The sequence below is a fragment of the Cherax quadricarinatus genome, chromosome 7 (assembly GCF_038502225.1).
Source record: "Cherax quadricarinatus isolate ZL_2023a chromosome 7, ASM3850222v1, whole genome shotgun sequence".
NCBI lineage: Eukaryota > Metazoa > Arthropoda > Malacostraca > Decapoda > Parastacidae > Cherax > Cherax quadricarinatus.
In genome coordinates, this window is record NC_091298.1 from 42,588,615 (window position 1) to 42,612,326 (window position 23,712).

The 23,712-nt window shown below is 41.8% G+C and overlaps 1 protein-coding gene across 9 annotated transcripts in view; it reads right to left on the reverse strand.

The window, feature by feature from the left end:
• LOC138852355 (zinc finger protein 184-like) overlaps window positions 1–19,759 on the reverse strand; it is a 120,920-nt gene extending 101,161 nt beyond the window's left edge. For 3 of the 9 annotated variants that reach the window (XR_011391685.1, XM_070082399.1, XM_070082403.1), the window contains exon 1: window positions 19,586–19,702. The gene's annotated coding sequence lies outside the window, so the exon portion shown is untranslated. Of the gene's footprint in view, window positions 1–18,040; window positions 18,224–19,585 lie in introns of all 9 variants that reach the window. The other 6 variants (XR_011391683.1, XM_070082401.1, XR_011391684.1 and 3 more) reach the window with 4 other exon arrangements.
• Between the last annotated feature and the right edge of the window lie 3,953 nt (window positions 19,760–23,712).

Consider the following 23,712-nt stretch of genomic DNA (forward strand, 5'->3'; position numbering starts at 1 on the left):
AACGAGATGTCACACTATTGTCATCAGTTCACCCTAATGAAATGGCAGACACTGGCAGGCAGCATAGAGAGAGCAATGAACCCATTCTAAAACCTGCAGCTGTGATTGATTACACCTTCAATATGTGTTCAGTGGACAAATATGACAAGCAGATTGGGTTTGCTGATTGTGTTCACAAGAGTTATAAGTGGTACATAAAACTCTTTTTCCATCTTCTGAACATTTCCATGCTGAATGCTTATAATATGTGTAAGATGAGGACCAGAAACAACCCACCATATGGCGAATTCTGTTTGTCTGTCATCAGACAAATAGTATTCAAGTACCAAGGAACAGCACCTGCAATAGACCGCCCACCAAATTTTCAACAACTTCCTTCTCGTTTGAAGCATGGTGATCACTTCCTGGTAAAACTGCCTGCTACTGCTTTCAAGAAAAAGGCTCAGAAGAGGTGTTACATCTGTGCACATACAAGAAAACGCCCACAACAACACAGAGACACTCGTTTTATGTGTGAGGAATGTAAAACACCACTGTGCATGACACCATGTTTCAAAGACTTCCACAGGCTGCAGAACTTCTAGAAACATTCCCTGTGACTGTATATGTGTATATAAAATATAGAAAAATAGTAATAAACAACATTTCATATCGTTTGTTTGTGTAAATATTTTTCGTAAACAAAACAATGACAACAGTGTTTACACCCTTGTTGTGTAGCATTGAAAAAGAAATAACTTACAAAATACTGATCATACTGGTCTCACAGGCCATAAAAGTTACTTGGAAAAAGAAAAATTAAAAAATAATAGAAATTAGTACATAAGAAAGTAAATACTAAAATAATACCGGGTGACGGCAGTTGGCGATGTTGCCACATGGTGCCAACCTTTTTTTTCAACTTTACGCCTCCATATCTTGGTAAGTATTGATGGTAAAAAAATTTTGTTTAGCCTATAATGTTCAGTAAAATAAACTCTATTTTTTCATAAGAAAAAATAATTTTTTTTTTTTTAAATTTGGCCGACCCTGAGAACAAGTCTCTGACAGGGCCTGTCGACCCTGAAAGGGTTAAATATATCATGGAATTACCCAGATAACTGCAATCAAATCTCTGTCCCAGATTTTCGCTTGGCCGACTTCATGGGACTGAAAAATTACCTTGGTGGGCTAAATTGGGATGTCCTGACTATGGTTCAGGTAGGTGATCTTGGTTGCCAATATGACATTTTTCAGAGCATAGTTCTAGCTGCCCAGACAACTTTTGTTCCAAGTAGAGAAATTAGATCTAACAAAAATGATCCCAAATGGATGAATAATAGATTAAAACATCTCACTGGTCAAAACAGAGGCATATATAGGCATATCAAAAGAGGGGATGGGCAGTTAAGAAATCAATATATTCAGTTAAAGAGAGAAATAAAGAAAGGAATAAGAAAAGCAAAAAGGGATTATGAGGCTAAGGTTGCAAGGGATTCAAAGACTAACCCAAAAGGGTTCTTTCAGCTATACAGAAGTAAGATTAGGGACAAGATTGGCCCACTTAAGAGTAACTCTGGTTAGAACACTGACAGTGATAAGGACATGTGTGAAATTCTCAATACCTACTTCCTCTCAGTTTTCACCCAGGAAAATACTAGCGATATTCCTGAAATAATAGATTATGTAGAACAGGATGATAATAAACTATGCACGATTGTGGTAACTAGTGACATGGTCCTCAGACAAATAGAGAAACTAAAGCTTAACAAATCCCCAGGTCCTGATGAACTGTTTTCAAGGGTGTTAAAGGAATGTAAAGAGGAACTTAGCATACCTTTGGCTATTCTTTTTAATATAGCACTACAAACAGGCATAGTGCCTGACAAGTGGAAAATGGCAAATGTAATACCCATTTACAAGACAGGTGACAGGTCCTTGGCTTCGAACTATTGACCAATAAACCATACCCCCGGCCGGGATTGAACCCGCGGTCATAGAGTCTCAAAACTCCAGCCCGTCGCGCTAGCCACTAGACCAGCCAGCCACAATAAGATTCATCCAACTAGGTATATTTCTACACCATAGGAAAGTTACATTGACCAATAAGCCTTACCTCCATAGTGGGAAAATTTATGGAATAAATAATTGCCGAAGCCATTCGTAGCCATCTTGATAGGCACAGATTGATTAATGAATCTCAACACGGTTTTACAAACGGGTGTTCCTGTCTTACAAATTTACTAACTTTTTTCACCAAGGTGTTCGAGGAGGTAGATCATGGTAATGAATATGATATTGTGTATATGGACTTCAGTAAGGCTTTCGATAGAGTTCCACATCAGAGGCTATTGAGGAAACTTAAGGCACATGGAATAGGAGGAGAAATTTTTTCCTGGGTAGAGGCATGGCTGACAAATAGGCAGCAGAGGGTTTGCATAAAAGGGGAGAAATCAGAATGGGGGCACGTCACTAGCAGTGTTCCTCAGGGGTTAGTGTTGGGCCTGTTGTTGTTCACAATTTACATAAATGACATAGATGAGGGAATAAATAGTGACATAAGCAAATTTGCTGATGACACCAAAATAGGCCGTCCAATTCATTCTAATGAGGACACTAGAGCACTCCAGGATGATTTGAATAAACTGATGCAATGTTCGGAGAAGTGGCAGATGCAGTTTAATATTGACAAATGCAAATAACAAAAAAAAGGCACAATACAGTGACTGGAATGATACACAAATCGGACCGAAACGTCGTCGTAAGCTCCTCTCTTCTATATGCGGGTTATTTGTGACAAATGCAAAGTTCCAAATGTTGGACAGGTAAATAACCATGCCACATATAAACTAAATAATGTAGATCTTAATACTACTGATTGCAAAAAGGATTTAGGAGTTCTGGTTAGCAGTAATCTAAAGCCAAGACAACAGTGCATTAGTGTTCACAATAAAGCTAACAGAATTCTTGACTTCATATCTAGAAGTATAAATAATAGAAGTCCTCAGGTTGTTCTTCAACTCTACATATCCTTAGTTAGGCCTCATTTAGACTATGCTGCTTAGTTCTGGTCACCGTACAGGTCCGCCATCACAAATCCAGCAATCAGTTATTCGGTTCCTTCAGTTATTCGGCACTAATTTTGGCTAGCATAATTTCAAATTTCCAGGGTCGCCACACCAACCTGCTGGTACTGTTTGGTGGCACTACTTGCTGCATAAGTCATTGCAATTTCTTATTCTCCATTTATTGTTTTAACCTGCTTACTTTTAGCCCTAGCCATGGTTCCAATGAATAAAAGAAATGTTTCTCATTATGTAAAGCACCTACACAGTACATTATCCATTAAAGATAAGGTGGCTTTGAAGCCACTGTCTGTTGCCATGAGATCAATCTCATGAAGCATGAGTTTATTATTACGCTAATATCAACACTACAACTTATTTGCCTATCACAATTGATCTAAAATGACATAAGAAACAATATAAATAACATAAAACATGTTAAATACTCCAGAATGAATAATATTTGGCATAACACCGAGCAGTTCGACAGAGGTATGAAGAGGATATGGTAAACAAACACCATTCTCCTATCCTTGTCTTGGTGGCTTATATTAGAGAAAACAGAGTATTGCACAGGGCTAACTATGATATACACTCGTACTCCACCATAAACATGAAAGAAAAAAGTTATTTTCTCTCTATAGATTATCATACATAGTAGCATATGTGTAGAAAACCTAGGATAACCCCAAAAGTGTCAACATGGCTTATTTTTAGTACCTGGCTTGGGTTAGCCATATATGATTTTTGGTAAATATTCGATTCCCAGCCAGGGTAGAAACATTAGGCGTGTTTCTTTACACCTGTTGTCTATGTTTACCCATCAGTAAATGGGTACCTGGGTGTTAGTCGACTAGTGTGGGTGTTATCCTGGGACACTGATCTAACTTTCTTGAAATACTCAGCATAATAAGTGCCTTTCTATACAGTAGTATGTCACTGATGTCAGCTAGGCCTGTATACCTTGTACATGTATGCGTAGTAAATAAAGATATTATTATATTATTATTTTCTCAGTTGTTTGTTGGGTTATCTTATTCAAACTTGGGCAATGTATGATGGAAAGATACTTCTTCATGTCCACCAAAAATGAAAGAAATCAGACCATAAATAGCGGAGTTCACTTCTCAGCCATTAGCGGCCGCTTAGCGGCACATTTTTGTATGGTTGTTATGGTTATATTCTCATTTTTTTGGTCTCATTTGATAGAATGAAAGATATATTACAGAAATAGATATGATTTTGATTGCTTTCATGACGAAAAGTACCTTGAAATTGCGCTCACAGTAGCGGAAATGTTCTACTCTTTAGCGAAGCTCAAGAGTAAACAAATGACGTCACTGTCCTATACCTGTCCGCCTGCCAGTCTAAATTCCAATACGGAGTCAAGAATGGCTTGACATTATTTATACAATTACGTATTACAATAATGCAGTAGTCTGCATAACAGTAAATCTTCTATTTTTTGTGAATAAAAATTCCAAATGGTAAGCAAGAGTAATATAAGAGGGGCCTGTAGCTGTGACTAATGAACAGAGAAAATGTTATTTTAGTGCCAGGAATGTCTGCATTGTTTATTCTGGACCCTATTTTGAAATTGGCATCTGTTGAAATTTGTGTGAAATTGGCCAAATTGCCAATTTCTGACCACTTTATTAGTAGTTGAAATAAGTGAATGGGCAGTTTCTTGTACTCAGTTGACAGACTAGAAGTAAATAAGTTTATTCAGGTATACACAAATACAGTTACATTGATTATCATACATAGCAGTGTATGTATAGAGAATCTGGGATAACTCAGAAAAGTCAGACAAAGTGACTTATTTCCAGTACCTGGCTTGGGCTTGCCATATATGATTTTTGGTAAATATTTTTTTTCTCGGTTGTTTGTTGGGCTATCTCATTGAAACTTGGGCAATGTATGATGGAAATAAAAAAAGACAGATGATAAATAAGGGAGTTCACTTCTCAGCCATTAGCCACAGTATATTTTCGTATGGTTTTTATGGTTGTATTCTCATTTTTTTGGACTCACTTGATAGAATGGAAGATATATTACAGAAATAGACATGATTTTGATTGCTTTCATGATGAAAAGTACCTTGAAATTGAGCTCAAAGTAGCGGAAATGTTCGATTTTTGCCGATGTTCAATGAACTGTGTAAGTCAAGTTGGTTAATTTTATTAAGTGTATTCTAACCTAACCACTCTGTAATTCGGCAAACTCAGTAATCCGGCACACTACAGGTCCCAATGATGCTGGATTTGTGATGGAGGACCTGTATTACAGAATGGATATAGTAAATGCTCTGGAAAACGTACAGAGGAGGATGACAAAGATGATCCCATGTATCAGAAATCTTCCCTATGAGGATAGACTGAGGGCCCTGAATCTGCACTCTCTCGAAAGGCGTAGAATTACGGGGTATATGATCGAGGTGTATAAATGAAAAACAGGAATAAATAAAGGAGATGTAAATAGCGTGCTGAAAATTTCCAGCCAAGACAGGACTTGCAGCAATGGTTTCAAGTTGGAAAAATTCAGATTCAGGAAGGATATAGGAAAGCACTGGTTTGGTAATAGAGTTGTGGATGAGTGGAACAAACTCCCAAGTACAGTTGTTCAGGCTAAAATGTTGTGTAGTTTTAAAAATAGATTAGATAAATACATGAGTGGGTGTGGGTGGGTGTGAGTTGGACCTGACTAGCTTGTGGTGCTGGGTCTGGTGCCGTGTTCCTTCCCTGAGTGGAGGTGACCAGACTGGGTGGGTCATTGGGCTAATCTGGGGGGAAGGGTCATTGGGCTAATCCAGGGGGGATATGGACCTGCTCCACATGGGTCAGTAGGCCTGTTGCAGTGTTCCTTCTTTCTTATGTTCTTATGTAATTAATGGTAAGGTGTTTTTATCTACACCTTTCAAAGCCCGAGGATTCTTAGAGAGGTAAATAACCATGGGTTTACACTTGAAATCACCTGATGCATTACCGGAAAGGAGCAAGGTGAAGCAGTCCTTTGCTGCCTTGAAACCCAGTGCACTCTTCTCTTGCTGACTGATATAAGTTCGTGCTGGCATTTTTTTTCCAAAAAACACTTGTATTGTCAGCATTAAACACTTGATGTGGCTCATAGCCACCCTCACAGATAATTTCCTGCAATTCAGCAGGAAAATTACTTGCCGCTGTATGATCAGCTGAAGCACTTTCACCAGAAAACTTAAGCTTGTCTAATAACTCAATTTTCTTCGCAATTCCTAGACTTGAACGCTTAACCTTTTCAGGGTTGGTGCCGTACTAGTACGTATAAATTCTAGTGCCTTCAAATTGAGCAGGAGAGAGCTGATAAGGCTACATGTTATAGAATGGGTCTATGTGGTAAGTGTGCGTGGTATGAAAACGATCTATGCACCTGCATTGCATTGCATTGTGGGAGTGGTAATTCAGTGTGCCTTTGCAACCAAGCCAAGCGTAAGGAATACCTCACTCTCCAGCAGTCTGAGTGGTGGGGAATGGCAGTAAGGGGGGTGGGGGGAGGCAGTGGGGGTAGTAGGGAAGGGAGCTAGCTGCCTGGCTGGCTAGCTAGCTGCCTGGCTGGCTGGCTAACTGGCTGTCTGGTTAACTGGATGGCTAACTGGCTAACTGGCTGGCTGGCTGGCTAACTGGCTGCCTGGCTAACTGGCTGGCTGGCGCTTGCTCGCTCTCTCTCTCTCTCTCTCTCTCTCTCTCTCTCTCTCTCTCTCTCTCTCTCTCTCTCTCTCTCTCGCTCTCTCTCTCTCTCTCTCTCTCTCTGTCACAGGTACACATAAATACAATTATACATAGTGTAAATTACCTAGGATAACCCAAAAAATCCAGACCGGCAAATAATAAGTATCAGGACTTAGACGTGACTCAGTGACTACTGAATTGAGTGTAATACATGTTGGTTCACTAGTGGCTCTCTTTGAGACAGAGACAGAGAGAGAGGCAGGCAGACAGATAAACAGACAGAAAAAGAGACAAGCAGACAGATAGACAGACATGTTTGTGTGTAAAGTGAAAACAAATAAAGGGAAGGCAGTGTACCCCCATCAAATGTCAACACTCTCGTTAGTGGAGAGATAACCTAAGACACAAGATGCCCCTCATCATATGTCAACACTCTCATTAGTGGAGAGATAAGATAAGATGCCCCTCAGACTCTCTTACACCATGCTTCAATTATTATTATTATTATAATTATTATAATTAGTATTATTATATTGTCTGTGTATCCTAAGTAATTTACACTATAATTGTATTTATGTGTATACAAAAATAGGTGGAAATGTTCACCTGTCAATGTCTGTGCAGTTATTGTGTACTCACCTAATTGTACTCACCTAATTGTGGTTGCAGGGGTTGAGACTAAGCTCCTGGCCCCCCTCTCTTCACCGAGTGCTACTAGGTCCTCACTCTCCCTCCTCCATGTGTACCATACAATGAGTGTATATATCCAAAAACATGGCTTATATTAGTCTCACAGGCCATAAAAGTTACTTGAAAAAATAAAATGTTAACAAATCAAAGAAAAACATAGGAAAAAAATAAATAAACTATTTCCGCATGACCATCAGTTGGCGATGTTGCCGTAAGTGGCTCGCTTTCTGTCAACGTCAAGCCTCCATATCTCGGTAAGTATTGATCACAATGTTTTTTTTTGGTCTATAATACTCACAAAAATATGCTCTATCATTTCCTAAGAAAAAGCTTTTTTTTTTTTCGAAAATTTTCCAACCCTGAGAACAAGTTTGGGAGAGGGCCTGCCAACCCTGAAGGGTTGATATGTGTTAGTGTAAACTTGTTATCTGGCATTTATATGCATTTATGAACTGAAAAAATGGAGTTCTGCTTTCAGGCGAAGTCTGCTTTCCGGCGGTAGCCTGGAACCTAACCTGCCGAATAAGTGGGGCCCTACTGTAGTCTGCGTAATAGCTTGGAAAGCAAATACAGTGGTCCCTCAATAATCGTAAGGCTCGATAGTCGTAATTTTCAAAAATCGTAACATTATTTTCGTCAAAACATTAGCTCGCGAATCGTCGTTTGACTCGCGAATAGTCGTTCGTCTGGGACGTGTCCTCACAGCTCTGAGCCACCTCGCCCTCCCTTCCCAGCCAGTGTGTCATTGTTTACCAGTGAGTGATGGTCCCCTCACTTGTTCATACGAAATATTTCATTATTCCATTCCTTTTACTGCTTGCAACTACTAAATAAGCTACCATGGCTCCAAATAAAGCTCCTTGTGCCAAGCCTTTGTTAAAGTAGGTGAGAAATATGATTGAATTTAAGAAAAACATCATTGAACAATATGAAAGTGGCGTACGTGTGGCCGAACTGGCCAGGATGTATAACAAACACCATAAAACCATAGTTTCCATCGAGGCCAAGAAAAAGGAAATCAAGGACGCTGTTGTTGCAAAGGGGGTAAAGATGCTGACAAAAATGAGATCACCAGTACTCGAAGATGTTGAGAAGTTATTATTGGTGTGGATAAACGAAAAACAATTAACAGGAGATAGTCTTATGATGTCGATTATTTGTGAAAAGGCTAGGCAGTTGCATGACGATCTGGTAAAGAAACTGCCTGCAACAAGTACTGATATTTGTGAATTTAAGGCCAGCAAAGGTTGGTTTGAGAGATTTAAGAACCATAGTGGCATACACAGTGTGATAAGGCATGGGAAGGCTGCCAATTCGGACAAAATTGCAGCTACAAAATTTCTAAGTGAATTCAATGAGTACATAGGCTGAAGGACTGAAACCTGAACAAGTGTTCAATTGTGACGAAACAGGCCTCTTTTGGAAGAAAATGCCAAAGAGGACCTACATTACTCAGGAGGAAAAGGGACTGCCAGGACACAAGCCTATGAAAGACAGGCTGATGCTCATGTTCTGTGCTAATGCTAGTGGGGATTTCAAAGTGAAGCCTTTACTAGTGTACCATTCTGAAAATCCCAGAGTGTTCAGGAAAAACAATGTTATGAAGAGTAAATTGTGTGTTTTTTAAAAATCTAATAATAATCATGGGTCATGAGGGAAATTTTCGTCGAGTGGTTCAATGAAGTTTTTAGCCCTAGTGTGAAGAATTACCTCCTGGAAAAGAAATTGGATCTCAAGTGCCTCCTAGTAATGAACAATGCACCTGCTCATCCTCCAAACTTGGATGACCTAATTTTGGAGGAGTTTGGGTTCATAACAGTAAAGTTCTTTCCCCCAAATACCACTCCTCTCCTCCAGCCCATGGACCAGCAAGTCATTTCAAACTTTAAAAAACTCTACACCAAAGCAATGTTTCAAAATGTGCTTTAATGTGACCTCAGGCACTCGCTTGACCCTAAGAGATTTTTGGAAAGAACACTTCAGTATCCTCCATTGCATAAGCCTTATAGGTAAGGCTTGGGAGGGAGTGACTACCAGGACTTTGAACTCTGCTTGGAGAAAACTGTCGCCAGATTGTGTCCACAAGAGGGATTTTGAAGGGTTTGTGGCTGAGCCTATGTCAGTTGTGAAATCTATTGTGGCATTGGGGAGTTCCATGGGGTTAGATGTGAGTTTGGAGGATGTGGAAGAGTTGGTGGAGGACCAAAATGAAGAGCTCACCACTGAGGAGCTGCAAGAGCTTCAGCAGGAATAGGAACAGATCGCAGCTCAGAATCTTGCTGCAGAGGAGGGAGAGAGATGGAAGAAGTTGCCTTCTTCAGAAATTAAGGAGATATTTGAAATGTGGGGTAAGATGGAAGATTTATAGAGAAACATCACCCTGACAAGGCTGTTGAAGCCATGTTGGCAACATGTACAGTGACAAAGTCTTGGCCCATTTTTGGGAAGTTTTAAAGAGACGCCAGAAACAGAGCTCTCCGGACACTTTTTTTGCGAGACAGGACTCCAGTGACTCTCAAGCTGGTCCTAATGGCATTAAGAAACAGAGAAAAGAAGTAACCCCAGAAAAGCACTTGGTACCTGAGGTGTTGATAGAAGGGGATTCCCCTTCCAAACAGTAACTAATCCAATCTCTCTCCTCCTCCAGTCTTCGGTACACTAAGAAGAATCGCCAATAAAGGTAAGTGTTATGCTGTTAATGTTTCATTCATCATGTGCCATTGTATTGTTTATGTACTACATCTATATTTCATGTAAAAAAAAATTTTGTTTTAATACTTCTGGGTGTCAGGAATGGATTAACTGTATTTACATTATTTCTTATGGGGAAAATTGATTCAAAAAATCGTCAATTTCGATAATAGTCACACTTCCAGGAACAGATTAATTACGAAAAACGAGGGACCACTGTATAATATGAGGGGCCTGGAGACATGACAAATGAACAGAGAAAATGTTATTTTAGTGCCAGGAATGTCTGCATTGTTTATTCTGGACCCTATTTTGAAATGGCATTCCTTGAAAATTGTGTGAAATTGGCCAAATTATTGATTTCTGATCACTTTATTGGGTAGCTGAAATAGGTAAATGGGTGGCTTCTTGTACTTGATTGATAGATTAGAGAAAATACTAGCAAAATAGTTATTAGTTTGGTCCATTGGAACAATGGAATTGTCCAAAAATAGGGCATAAAGTGGGTGAAATTGCCAATGCATAAATATCACTGACACCGTTAACTTTGGAAGAGTATAATTCTCAAAGTTTTCCATCAAATTTCATACTTTTCATTTCATTACCTTTGGAAAATGATTATCATTTCATAAAATAAAATACAGCCTTTCCTCACTTAGCGATGTACTCATTTACTGATGACTCGGACTTACGACAGGCTCTCTGACCAGTATGCCTACCTAAATAATGAATAATAGAGCTGATTTTTTCTATTCTGTTTATTACAATATACAGTACACTACCATATAAACATTTAAAAATATACTAGAAATGTTATCAGTGGTGTAAAGGTGACATTAAAACAATATCAAAGATGGCGGATATAAAAACATTATAGTATGCTCCTCACTTAGTGACGAATTCATTTACCGATGTGGTCTTAGGAACGGAACTCCTTTGTAAAGTGAGGAGAGGCTGTACTTTTTTTAATTCATCAACCCTGAGAGTAGGTCTGAGAGCAGGAATCTCCACCTTGAGAGCAAGTTTGAGAGCAGGGGTCTCCACCCTGAGAATAAATTTGAGAGCATGGGTCTCCACCCTGAGAGTAAGTTTGAGAGCAGGAGTCTCCACCCTGAGAGTAAGTTTGAGAGCATGGGTCTCCACCCTGAGACAGTTAATATATAGCATTTGCAAAGTTTCACCTGTGAAGCTGGGTATTCTTTACACAATCAATTTACTTTACTGAAATAAAATTTACTTTTTGAGAAGCTAGCTTCAAATATGGTTTCAAAATGTATATGAGTGGAAGTGGGTGGGCGAGTTGGACCAGCCTAGCATTAACCAACAGGCCTACTATAATATTAAGAAAGTTTATTTAAGTACAGGTACACATAAGTACAATTATTTTAATTATCATACATAGTAACACATGTGTAAATTACCAAAGATAACCCAATAAAGTTAAATTGGCTTATTTCCATTGAGATCCTTGTAATATCTTATTGTTATGCTCTGTTGTTCTGCTGTCTTACACCTGCTGCCAATGGTCACCTAGCAGTAAATAGGTACCTGCTTGTTACCTGATTGTTGTATGGTTGCATCCTGGGGAAGATTAAAGAACACAAACAGAAATAAGCCATTACGGTGACAGTGTCTTTGTTGTGTTACCCTGGGTTACTAACACTTTGGGTTACCCTGGGTTACTAACACTCTGGGTTATCCTGGGTTGCTAACACCCTGGGTTATCCTGGGTTACTAACACTCTGGGTTATCCTGGGTTACTAACACTCTGGGTTATTCTGGGTTACTAACACTGGCTTATTCTGGGTTACTAAGACACTGGGTTGTACTGGGTTGCTAATACTCTGGGTTATCCTGGGTTACTAACACTCTGGGTCATCCTGGGTTACTGGAGAAAACATTATGAAGTTCAACAATGAGAAATTTCAATTATTCTGATATGGTAAATGTGAGGAAATTAAAACTTCATCAGAGAATAAAACAAATTCCAACCACACAATAGAGCAAAAAACTAAGATCAAAGACCTGGGAGTGATCATGCCTAAGGATCTCACCTTGAAGGACCATAAGATTGTATAAATCACATCTGCTAGAAAAATGACATGATGGATAATGAGAACCTTCAAAACTAGGGATGCCAAGCCCATGATGACACTCTTCAGGTCGCTTGTTCTATCTAGGCTGGAATATTGCAGCACACTAACAGCACCTTTCAAGGCAGGTGAAATTGCTGACCTAGAAAATGTACAGAGAACCTTCATGGCACACACAACTGAGATAAATCACTTCAATTACTGGGAGCGCTTGAAGTTCCTGAACCTGTACTCCATGGAGCGCAGGCGGGAGATATGTATGATTATATACACCTGGAAAATCCTAGAGGGACTAGTACCAAACTTGCACATGAAAATCACTCACAACAAAAGCAAAAGACTCGGCAGACAATGCAACATCCCCCCAATGAAAAGCAGGGGTGTCAATAGCATGTTAAGAGACAACACAATAAGTGTCAGGGGCCCAAGACTGTTCAACTGCATCCCAGCATACATTAAAGGGATTACCAATAGACCCCTGGCTGTCTTTAAGCAGGCACTGGACAAGCACCTAAAGCCGATACCTGACCAGCCGGGCTGTGGTTCATACCTCGCATTGCGTGCAGCCAGCAGTAACAGCCTGGTTGATCAGGCCCTGATCCACCATGAGGCCTGGTCACAGACCGGGCCGCAGGGGCATTGAACCCCGGAACTCTCTCCAGGTAAACTCCGGGTTATCCTGGGTTTCTAACGCTCTGGGTTATCTTGGGTTACTAACACTCTTGGTTATCCTGGATTACTAACACACTAGGTTTTCCTGGGTTACTAACACTCTGGGTTATCCTGGGTTACTAACACTCTGGGTTATCCTGTGTAGACAGCCTGTACTGTCTGCCAGCTTAGTTCATATTTCACGGCACTAAGGTGCTGCCCTCTGGGCCTGCTCCAGGTCTGTGGGATGCTGGGCCCACACACTCACTCACACAGCGGCCTAGCAGGAAGACACAAGGCCTACTAGTTCTCCCTCTTGTGGGATGGCCCTCCTGGGCCATGGGCACAACACACAAGCCTGTGTACCCACCACGACTTTGCAAATAAAGTAAAGAAGCCTCCGAAGACGTATCATTAACCACCCGCTTTCAGCTCTACCAAATATTCTCGTTTCACATTGGTAGCAGAGGTGGTCACAGCAGTTGTGTTTGCCCGGAGAGAGGGAGGAAGAAGGATGAAGTCATCTTCACTTCATCACCCCATGCAAGAAGCATCCATCTCTCAATGAGTTATCCTGATGTTGTGTCTGCACGTTTCAGCATCCAGACACAGGTACAAGCAGGATCTAGCCGAAATTTGCCGAATTTCTTCGAGAATTGTAAGTGGCATCCCAGTGACCCCACGCTACAGCGTCCTGTGCTGTTTCTCAAGTCACATGTTCAGCGTCGCTTGTATATTCTGCTATTGTTCAGCTCAGCACAGCTATTTCAGCAAGCCAGAGGTGAGTTTTGTGGTGATTTCTGCATCCAGTGTGAGCTTCTCCACATGTTTGTGGGTGGGAGAGGAGGAAGTGGCCAGAACCTCCCTCGCCATACATTCACCCACGCTCGCCCTACTCACACCTCACCAGCCTACCACCACTATGTGCATCACTCCCTTTGCTGTGTTTTTCTGCTGTTTTTCGTGTGAATTCATTGCCAGAGCTGTGTATCCGAGTGCCCGAGGCCACTCGAAGCCATGTGGATCAGCAAGCCACGTGGATCAGCAAGCCACGTGGATCAACAAGCCATGCGGATCAGCAAGCCATGTGGATCAGCATGCCACATAGACCCCGACACCACGTGGACCCTGACACCACGTGGGGTGTGGGCGATGTCATGTGGATCTCCAAGCCACATGGGTTACCAAGCCAGATGTCCCAGGCATCATGCTGTGGTCTGCTGCCCGCATCACATTGACGTCACCGACGATGCTGCCCGACTTCATGACGTCACGATGTCTGCCTGACGTCACCTCGAGATGTCTGCTGACGTCACCTTGCGACGTCACGCCTGACATCACACGATGTCACATCGAGTATTTCAGTAATTATTTCAGTATTGTCAAGAAGATTGAGAGAAGATACATGGCGTGTGTTAATTAAGTCCTCTCAGTCAGTGTTCTCACATGTTAGTGTATGGCTTAGTGTCAATTCTGTGCACAGAAAAGCATCTTTTGCTAGTTAAGCTATGTTGTACCGCAAGTACCACGGGTGTGTGTAAAGTTTTCCATGTGTCCAGTGAGGTCTGTGGTCAGACCCTTGTGTAGCACCATTGTGTTAGTCACCCAGTGTGACCAGCGCATTTGACAGCTGATGTCAGTCAGCCCCTGAGCGTATGAGCCCCCTTGTACAGAAAGCTCTTATGCTCGTCACTCATAGATGTTCTGCAGAATCATACATGCTACGATTCCCATCAAGATTTGTTTCACTTCACCTCCAGACCTTCAGAATGCATTTATATGTAGAGAAACAAGTCTGGGAATGCTTAGACTAACCTCTGCTATAACTCCAACTGCCGAGAATGACACTCGTCAAGCCGCAGTTAGCCCTGTCGGCAGGCGCTGTGTCATCCTCGTGTCACAAGCTTCAGTGAGCAGCCTGCACAAAGAAGATGTCACTTTGACTGCTAGCTCACTCACTGCAGTCTGGTGTATGATGTTACAACTCCCAGATGTTTTGCCCAGTCGTCTCTGCCACGACTCGCTCCACGACTCAGTCCACGACTCACTCCACGACTCACTCCACGCTCGCCGGCAGTGACAGACCAGCGACAGTACCAGTCGAGAAGTGTCCTCCTGAGTTGCTTGCCAGAAGTCCTGCCCAGTTGCCGAGTTTTGTCGACACCTCACTCGAGGGCACCAGCATGTCATGCCCCAGGTTGAGTGAAACCTGCAGCGATTCCTACGATGACTGCTTCACCATTCCAGAGGAGACCGTACCCTGTTACGTCACAGCTCAGCCGCAGCGATGTCTCCTGCGTTGCAGTATCTGTCCAGACGCAGGAAGGCGTGCAGTGATGCCCTTCGATGCTCACTGCCTTTGACCACGATGTTTAGCACACCCCACATGCTTTTTTCTTCCCTCCCTGTAGGAAGTTTTTTTTTCCATGTCCATATGTATATATATGTTTTTTATTTTGTGTTCTGTGCCCTGTTCCTATGAGAGAGAGACCGAGCTTTTTTTACCACCAGTATTGTCGCGTCAGGACAACACGAGGTAGGTGGCCGAGCAAATGTAGACAGCCTGTACTCTCTGCACAGACAGTACATGCTGTCTGCCAGCTTAGTTCATATTTCGCGGCACTAAGGTGCTGCCCTCTGGGCCTGCTCCAGGTCTGTGGGATGCTGGGCCCACACACTCACTCACACAGCGGCCTAGCAGGAAGACACAAGGCCTACTAGTTCTCCCTCATGGGATGGCCCTCCTGGGCCATGGGCACAACACACAACAAGCCTGTGTACCCACCACGACTTTGCAAATAAAGTAAAGAAGCCTCCGAAGACATGTCACTAACCACCAGCTTTCAGCTCTACCAAATAATCTCGTTTCACACCTGGATTACTAACACACTAGGTTTTCCTGGGTTACTAACACTCTGGCTTATCGTGGGTTACTGACACTCTTGGTTATCCTGGGTTACTAACACTTTGGCTTATCCTGGGTTACTAACACTGGCTTATCCTGGGTTACTAACACTCTGGATTATCCTGGACAACTAACACTCTGGGTTATCCTGGGTTACTAAAACTCTGGCTTATCCTGGGTTACTAACACTCTGGCTTATCCTGGGTTACTAACACTCTGGGTTATCCTGGACTACTAACACACTGGGTTATCCTGGGTTACTAACACTCTGACTTATCCTGGGTTACTAACACTATGGGTTATCCTGGGTTACTAACACTTTGGCTTATCCTGGGTTACTAACACTGGCTTATCCTGGGTTACTAACACTCTGGATTATCCTGGACAACTAACACTCTGGGTTATCCTGGGTTACTAAAACTCTGGCTTATCCTGGGTTACTAACACTCTGGCTTATCCTGGGTTACTAACACTCTGGGTTATCCTGGACTACTAACACACTGGGTTATCCTGGGTTACTAACACTCTGACTTATCCTGGGTTACTAACACTATGGGTTATCCTGGACTACTAACACTCTGGCTTATCCTGGGTTACTAACACTCTGGCTTATGCTGGGTTACTAACACTCTGACTTATCCTGGGTTACTAACACTGACTTATCCTGGGTTACTAACACTCTGGCCTATCCTGGGTTACTAACACTCTGGCTTATCCTGGGTTACTAAAACTCTGGCTTATCCTGGGTTACTAACACTCTGGCATATGCTGGGTTACTAACACTCTGGGTTATCCTGGACTACTAACACTCTGGCTTATCCTGGGTTACTAACACTCTGGCTTATGCTGGGTTACTAACACTCTGACTTGCCCTGGGTTACTAACACTGACTTATCCTGGGTTACTAACACTTTGGCTTATCCTGGGTTACTAACACTCTGGCTTATCCTGGGTTACTAACACTCTGACTTATGCTGGGTTACTAACACACTGGCTTATGCTGGGTTACTAAAACTCTGGCTTATCCTGGGTTACTAACATCAATGTTGTTAGTGACCAAACTAACAACAATGTTATCAATAAAACTTGAACATAAATTATCATATAATAATGTTCTGGGTTAATTGCTATTTTCATTTTCTGGTGTTATTAATTAACTTTTAAAATGGAGGTTAATAAACTATAATGTTGAGAAATTATTACTTTCCTTCCTTCTCTCGCTGCACACACCTCTGCTAGTTTTACCACTTTTCTTGATCTAAATTCTGCATTTGATATTGCGAACAGAACCGTTATACTACATGAACTAGCCAAAATGAATATTGGTGGTAGCTTACTCTGCTGGATAATAGGATACCTGTCAAATAGAGTATCCTCTGTCCTTTATCAAGGCTTTAGAAGTGAGACTAAAGAAATGTCTTTAGGTACACCGCAGGGAGGAGTTCTTAGTCCCATGCTATTTAATATTCTGATTAATGCTCTCCTAAATGCTCTACCTGCCTCACCTAAACATATAGCTATAAGCTATGCTGATGACATCATGATACATACAACAGGGCATAAGAAGATAAGCACCATTCTTAATGAAGTTCAAGCAACTTGTAATCTACTAGGCCTCATAATATCTTCCTCTAAAACAAAGATATTAACAAAATATTAACGACATCCCCCACCCATCTATTTGCAGGGTGAAATCATTAGCAACGTTAAAACCTACAGATATCTTGGTGTAGATGTACCCTTTAACAAATCCACTATACCACAACTAAATAAAAAATGCAAAGATAGGCTAAATGCTCTCAAAGCTGTTGCTGGCTACAACCCCAACTATGGTGCTAATGTGGGAATCGTGAGAATGATGTACATAGCCTATGTTAGGTCCTTAATTGATTATGCTGCTCCCATGTTTATATTAGCTAGAGAAAGTTCTTTCCGACCCTTGGAGTTAATGCAGAATGAAGCTCTCAGAATTATTCTTGGGTGTCCCAAATCTACAAAGGTTCTTAATATGAGGAAGGAGCTTGGTATTTTTAGTATCAGTGATAGGATTGTTGAGATTAACACTGTACTCGGTATTAGAATATTGAGAAATGAACTAGACTTTGTCACAATGAATCTTACCAAGTGTCTAGAGGTAAATACACACAGATCTGAATGGATTGTGAAAATGTGCAATTGCATTAAGTTTTATATCCTGCATTAACTGTATCACTGTAGGCAACAAGGGCATTTCACCCCTCCATGGAAGATGTGTTCACATACCTGCAAGTCCCTCCGAAGAAGCTCACTGCTAGTAATCCCTTCCTTAAATCACTTGTTAAAGCAACTGCTCAAGAAGAGATTTCCCACCTAGCTGGTAGTAATAAGTTATCACAAGTTATATACACTGATGGATCTAAACAGGAGTCTTCTGGCAGGGCTGCATCTGCTCTTGTTGCCACCTCCCTAGTTAAGAACGATAATAAATTTGTTGAGTTAGGCATAAGAATTAACAACTGGGCATCTACACTGCAAACTGAATTGTTTGCAATCCTAATGGTGCTAAAGCTAACCTATGACACTGAGCTTGACTCTATCATCATTACTGATTCTATGTCATCATTGAAGGCTCTTGACTGATATAATGACTCCAACGACATGCTCATTGGAGAAGCCAGGTATAGGTACTCTAAAATCCGGGACAAAGGAATTAATGTACAATTGCTATGGATCCCATCACACACTGGAATACTCCTTCATGATAAAGTTGATATGTTAGCCAAGAAGAGTACCCAGAAGGAGAATGTAGAATATAACTTTGGTATAACTGTGTCTAGCATTAGGAATAATATTAGGAGAGAATTAAATAATAAAAATGATTGTTATAGGAATGCAGTTAGAAGCCTGAGTAGATCTATAACCCACTATGATAACATGAACGTAGATAAGTATGTTTATGGAGCAACTTGCAATGTGAACAGACTGACTGATGTTGTAGTGGCCAGGCTTAGGCTTGGTTACAAGTACTGACTGATGTTGTAGTGGCCAGGCTTAGGCTTGGTTACAAGATAAGATAAGATAAGATAAGATTTCGTTCGGATTTTTAACCCTGGAGGGTTAGCCACCCAGGATAACCCAAGAAAGTCAGTGCGTCATCGAGGACTGTCTAACTTATTTCCATTGGGGTCCTTAATCTTGTCCCCCAGGATGCGACCCACACCAGTCGACTAACACCCAGGTACCTATTTGCTGCTAGGTGAACAGGACAACAGGTGTAAGGAAACGTGTCAAATGTTTCCACCCGCCGGGAATCGAACCCGGGCCCTCCGTGTGTGAAGCCACCAGACCACCGGGCCACCCAGACCACCGGGCCACAAGTACTTTTGGCAGTTTGGGAGACACACACATGATGATCAAACTAAATGTAAATTATGTGATCAGGCATATGGTCACTGTCTTGAACACTATGTGCTTAATTGTCCACTTACTGAGGAATACAGAGACAGACAGTATAATAACCTATGTGACATGTCAAGATATCTTATCAATGAAAATAAGATACCAGATATACTAAGCAAATTTCCTAAATTTGCTTGTAACAGATAAATGAACTATAGATATGTAGATATAAATCCATATGTATTCCTGTTAACCCTTTGGGGCCTAGTTCCTAGGCCTTTTGTGTATCCATATGCTCTCGCGCTACCGTCCACAGGATGGATATGGGCGGCACAATAAACTAGCCACTTCGGTGGCAAAATCTAAAATCTAATCTCGTCTTGATCACATTATCTCAATATATATTAATATACAAGTCTTCCTACTTACCTCATAAATCAATCTTCCACTGATAGTTACTCCAGCGTTATATTAACTCACCACAGTTAGCGAAATCGTGCAATAATTCTTCCGTGACGTTGTTATTGTTGTGGTTTCGAGGGCCACTGACAGCTACGTCGTATCGAGCCCGACCTTCAAGCGTCCGATCTTCCCATGTCCGACCTTCCAATGTCCGACCTTCCAATGTCCGACCTTCCAGTGTCCGAGTTTCCAGTGTCCGAGTTTCCGGTGTCCGACCTTCCAGTGTCTGATCTTCCAGTGTCTGACTTTCCAGTGTCCGATCTTCCAGTGTCCGACCTTCTAGTGTCTGACTTTCCAGTGTCCGACCTTCCAGTGTCCGACCTTCCAATGTCCGATCTTCCAGTGTCCGACCTTACAGTGTCTGACTTTCCAGTGTCCGACTTTCCAGTGTCCGACCTTCCAGTGTCTGATCTTCCAGTGTCCGACCCCCCAGTGTCCGACCTTACAGTGTCTGACTTTCCAGTGTCCGACCTTCCAGTGCCCGACCTTCCAGTGTCCGACCTTCCAGTGTCTGACTTTCCAGTGTCCGATCTTCCAGTGTCCGACCTTCCAGTGTCCGACCTTCCAGTGTCCGACCTTCCAGTGTTTGACCTTCCAGTGTCCGACCTTCCAGTGTCTGACCTTCCAGTGTCTGACCTAGTGTCCGACCTTCCCGTTTACCTGGAGTTTACCTGGAGAAAGTTCCGGGGGTCAACGCCCCCGTGGCCCGGTCTGTGACCAGGCCTCATGGTGGAACAGGTCCTGATCAGCACGTGTACGACCTTCTAGTGTCCGGGAAAGGCACTTGGACCAAGGTGAAAGGAATCCCGAGTTTACCTGGAGAGGGTTTCGGGGGTCAACGCCTCTGCACCTCGGTATGAGACCAGGCCTCACGGTGGATCAGGGTCTGATCAACCAGGCTGTTACTACTGGCAGCATGGAAGCTGACGTTCAAACCACAGCCCAGCAGGTCACGTACTGATTTTTAGGTGCCTGTCCAGTGTCTTCTTAAAGACAGCCAGGGGTCTATTGGTAATCCCCCTCATCTAGGCTGGGAGGCAGTTGAAGTCTTGGACCCCGGACACTTATTGTGCTGTCTCTCAATGTACTCATTGCGCCCCTGCTTTTCATTGGGGGAATGTTGCATCTCCTGCCGAGTCGTTTGCTTAAAAAAAAAACGCCGGTATTGTTTGCTTTCATAGGGAGTGATTTTCGTGTGCTGGTTTGATACCAATCTCTCCAGGACCTTCCAAGAGTATATTATCATGTACATCTCTCTCGCCTACGTTCCAGGGAATTCAGATTAAGGACGAGGTAAGGTTGTTTGGACACTTGGCACCAAGAGAACAATGCCAATACGAATTTTTCGTGATGCACTTTCCTCTAAATACCTTATATTAATTCCACAAAAAAAATGAAGTTTGTTATTTCTTATACTGTTGTAAAATATCTGCCTTTACTCCCACATAAATCCCAAAATATTTATAATATTTCCAAAAGTGCATCACTAAAAATAAGAACAACCATTATTTTACAATTTCTGTGAGTAATATTCCACTTAATTAAGTAATAAAGACGTAGCTAAGTGAAAAGAAAAAAAAAAGGAAAATTTCCGCGAAGATCGCGTTTGTTTCAGCGTTTTCCCCATTAAACTAGAGAAATTATTTTATATGGAATATTGCTGGTGGACACACGCCATATTATGGCCTATTTTATTCAGTCTAGAGTATACAACATGTTTGTAAGTTATTTATAGTGTTTATTATGTCATATTAGATCAATTCTGATAGATAAATAAGTCATAGAGTTGACATAAGTGTAATAAGGAAGTAATCTCTCCTGCCTCTCAAATACCTTTAACACAATACAAAAAAATACAATACAATACTTTATTTGGACATGATATATAGTTGTACAAGGAATTATTGTTGGGTGTATATGCCAAAAACCCTTGTATGCAGAGCATTTTGGGCAGGCTTAAAATTAACTTAAGATTAACTAAGCAATGATATATTCAAAGGTAAAAATTACAGTAAACAAAAGACAACGCGAAGTGCAAATGAGTATTTTAAGCAATGAAATTTGAACCTTTCAATTAACAGGCATTATAGTTGTACAAATTTGTAGCATAACAATATATAACAAAATTATCAATATACTATATCAATATACGATTTGTAATGCAGAAATAGGTCACATGGTCATCAGATGAGTTACTGGGCATTCAAGAGAATGGATTATTCTATTAGATAATGCAATTAAAAATCAGGCAGGAGGGCTGACTGTGGAACATAGAACCGTATCTTCGATAGTATGCCTACGGTCTTGGAAATTTTCTTAGAAATTTGTTGTATATGTGTATGAAATTTGAGTCTATTATCAAGGTGGATTCCTAAGAATTTTCCCTCTGTTAGCTTTGTGATAGGTGATCCGTTTATCATTATGTTAAGAGGGACATCTGTAGCTCTGTTACCAAACTGAATGAAGTAGATTTTGTCAATGTTTAGTGTAAGTTTGTTAGTCCTCATCCTGGTAGATATTTTCTGTAATTCGATATTTACAGTATTGGCTAGCATGACTGGGCTCGGGTGAGAGAAGACGTACGTAGTGTCTGCAAATAATTTGGATTTGAGTAATTGCGAAGCATTTGGTAGGTCATTTATGTATAGGAGAAAGAGAAGAGGGCAAAGGACACTTCCCTGTGGGACACCAACTGTAATTGGTTGTGCGGAAGAGTTTGCCCCATTTGTGTAAACATATTGGCTTTTGTTGCTGAGGTATGACTTGAGGTAGTTGAGGGAGTGCCCTCTTATACCATAGTGTGACAATTTTATGTGGAGAAAGTCATGGTCAACTGTATCAAAAGCTTTACGTAAGTCAATGAAGATCCCCAGTGGGACTTCTTTTTTCTCTATTGCAGAGTATATATGTTCTAGCATGTGTGTGAAAATTTGTGTGGACTGCCTCCAAGTGAGTCGCCTACCCTGGCAAACTCTGTTGACAGCGAGCTCTGAGGTGGGTACCTTAGCCTCACAAGTGGCTTATAGGACAGATTTTCACAAATGATTGATGTTGCAAGAAACTCGCCTGCATGCACATATAAAGGACTAACTTACTTGGTGTTGCAGCATATATCCTGATCTTCAACTTCCCTAAGCTTAGCCTTAGCCCCTTTGGACTTCCCCTCAGAAACCACATGCAACTGGGAAACTTAATTCCTGCAATATTCAATCGTTATTAGTGTCCTGCCTGCACCTCAGAAATTCCTATATCCAAGAGGGTATGTATCCCGTAGTATAACTATGCAGACACGGACACTAGCTTCCAGACTGCTCTGAGACACTGGTACTTACTGGGCATGCACTGCCTGTTGCACACCGGACCACAGATCAACTCACTCACAATCTCCCCAGACACTGGCCAGAAATCTACGAGATAAAAGTGGAGGTCTTGTCTTACTGTATGGGCCTGACGGAGGTCATCTACGGTACATCGAGGTGTCTCTACCAGATTTCCCCAGGTCTCAGATGTGAAGACACGTGGGGGGCGCCGTCTGCTGATCACGGCACGTCTTGTCCAGTTGGAGTCTGTCTTAAGAAGAACGAGCTGGTCTCTCTTCCATACCCTCGTCTCTTCATTCAAACTAGGGCTGCCAGTTCTCCCTAGCTAACTTATTCTAGTGTTTGCCTACATTATCAGCCTATTACTACCTATGTTAAGGTCTCAGTTCTACATTATTATTATCTACAGATGCCTTAGTAAACCTAATATTAGTGTACTACCAGTAAAACTACCTACTCCTTCCCTGAAGAGTAAATCTATAAATTAAATAAATGCCTACCAACAATCCACCGCCAACTAGAGAGAATGCTGTTTGTTTGGGAGGGTTTTAAGGGCCACCCATCTCAGCCGTCCCATTACGGCCATGCTGGATCTGTCCTGTGGAACTTTAGGGACCAAATAAATTTCCACATCCTCCCGCCGGCGAAGGTAGGCGCTAAGTCTAAATCAAGTTCACCTTCCGCGAGCCCCCACGGCGGACCCTGGACACGAGTGCTGTCTGGCCACTCTCGTCGAGCAGACTCCGGTCTAACTTCAACCATCCAGTTTCCCCT